Here is a 2,320-nt window from a genome sequence, read left to right on the forward strand (position 1 = left end):
ATGCAGGGATGGTTCGACATTCACAAATCATCAACACAAAGCACCACATTAACAAAGTGCAGGGTGAAGGATAAAAACTGGATCAACATCTCAATAGATGCAGAAAAAGCATTTGACAAGATTCAACATCTATTTATCACAAAACCTCTCAAAGTGCACATAAAATAAATCAACATAATAAAAGCCATATATGACAAACCCACACTGAACATCACACTCAATGGTGAAAACCTGAAAGCGAGCCCTATAAGATCAGGGATACCACTGTCACCACTGGAAGCTCCAGTTAGAACAAAAGGAGAGAAGCAAGAAGTAAAACCATTACTATATATAGACGACATGATTTTATTTATATTTAAAAACCCTAAAGGCCCTACCAATATACTATTGGAAATAATAAAGTTTCAAGGTACAAAAAATACACAAAAATTTTGTATATTTTTCAATACAAAAATTTGTTGCATTTTTATATGCTAACAATGAGCTAGCAGAAGGAAAAATTATGAAAATAATCCTATTTACAATTGCAACAAAAAGAATAAAATACCTAGAAATAAATTTAACCAAGGAGGTGAAAAAGGAAGACAGTACTGGCATTTTATCTTCTGTTTTCTCGTTGCTCTACATCTCCATGTTTCTTTTTACTTGTGTTTCAGTCTGCCATTTTGGTTTGATTAACCTAATTAAACATGAGCAGAACACTTAACAGATATTTATCCAAAGAATACATACAAGTGCCCATTAGGCATAACTAATTTAATCTGCATGTTTAAATCTATCACTCAATGTAGACTGAGTACAAACAAGTCTCACCTTCTCTGTCATCACATTTCTGTATTTTATGTCAACAGAGAAATAATTATGCAGTGCAGAGGGAAGATCCCAAGTGTAAAATACAACCCTCTTACAAACTGCCAGATATTTAATATGTGCCTTTTATATGAAACATAGCAGGCTAGAGGCTATAGGGTATAATCAGTGGTATAAAAAGTATTTCCTCCCCTCAAGTAGTTTATGATGCAATAGAGGAAATGAAATTAACACAAAATAGTAAAATCAGTAAGTGAACAGATAAAAATATGTAATGTAATTAAGTGGCCAATGAGTAATCTCCATGAGTTCAGAGGGGCCAAAGTGGCTTGGGATGGATTCCACATGATGATGAGACGGAAGTTCATCACAAGGTACCATAAATGCTTCTTTATTTTTCAGATTCTCCAGTTTATAAAATAGACTCCATGAAATGAGATCCTGTCTTGTTACGAGCTGAGCACTAAAGACATTGGCACCTAGTTCAATGCCAGTACACAGCATACACCAATAAACAGCTGATGAATAGTGTATAAATAAGATCAGTCCTGGGTGTTCATTGGAAGGACTGATGCTAAAGCTGAAACTCCAATACTTTGACCACCTCATGCGAAGAGTTGACTCATTGGAAAAGACCCTGATGCTGGGAGGGATTGGGGGCAGGAGAAGAAGGGGACGACAGAGGATGAGATGGCTGGATGGCATCACCGACTCAATGGACATGAGTTTGAGTATACTCTGTGAGTTGGTGATGGACAGGCAGGCCTGGCGTGCTGCGATTCAGGGGTCACACAGAGTCGGACATGACTGAACGACTGAACTGAACTGAAACCTTAAAAGTTTTAGGCATATAGGATTTGAAAACACAAATAAGATGAATCCATTTTTGGCAGAGCTAGTAGCATTAAGCAAAAGCACGTGGTTGGAAAAGCAAGAGTGATTCAACAAGTGTGGCCAAGCCAATGTACTTGGAAGGTAAGATGCATGCAGAACAGTCAGATGAGATAGAAATGGAGTGGTCAGCACAACTTCAACTGAGCCTGAAGGTAATAACACCAAGTAGGAGGCTGAAAATAAGGCACACATGAGCCGAGGAAAAGTTAAGTCAAGGTACAGACAATGGAAAAGGAACCTCATTGTAACCCAATATCCACTAGAAAGGAAGAACTCTCCTGGCGTCAGCAGTACATACTAAAATTCAAATAATATGGGGAAAGTTAGTATGGCCCCTCAGCAAGGAGAACACACAAATTCACAAAGCATTCCATGTTTTATAGAAATGAACTACCACCAGGTATTGATTGAATTGAGAGGGAGGAGCTTAAAAATATGTTAAAAGTCAAAAAAGACCAAGCTCTTCAACTCAAGTAACAAGAAATACAGTGGTACCTTTCAACATAGGATGGGGGATTCATTTTGATAGGAAAAATATGAGCTCTGTTTGATATTAAACTTATATGTTTGCACATCAAACAAGAAACTTAAAGGAAAAACTGTGACATTTTAAAGC

The 2,320-nt window shown here is 37.2% G+C and overlaps 1 non-coding gene across 1 annotated transcript; it reads left to right on the top strand.

Moving 5' to 3' along the window:
* The first annotated feature begins 1,976 nt into the window (after positions 1–1,976).
* LOC113896716 lies at positions 1,977–2,084 on the top strand. The gene has a single exon (XR_003512088.1). It is a non-coding gene; the product is annotated as a U6 spliceosomal RNA (small nuclear RNA).
* The last annotated feature ends 236 nt before the right edge of the window (positions 2,085–2,320 follow it).

This window comes from Bos indicus x Bos taurus, chromosome 7, assembly GCF_003369695.1.
Source record: "Bos indicus x Bos taurus breed Angus x Brahman F1 hybrid chromosome 7, Bos_hybrid_MaternalHap_v2.0, whole genome shotgun sequence".
NCBI classification, from domain to species: Eukaryota; Metazoa; Chordata; class Mammalia; order Artiodactyla; family Bovidae; genus Bos; species Bos indicus x Bos taurus.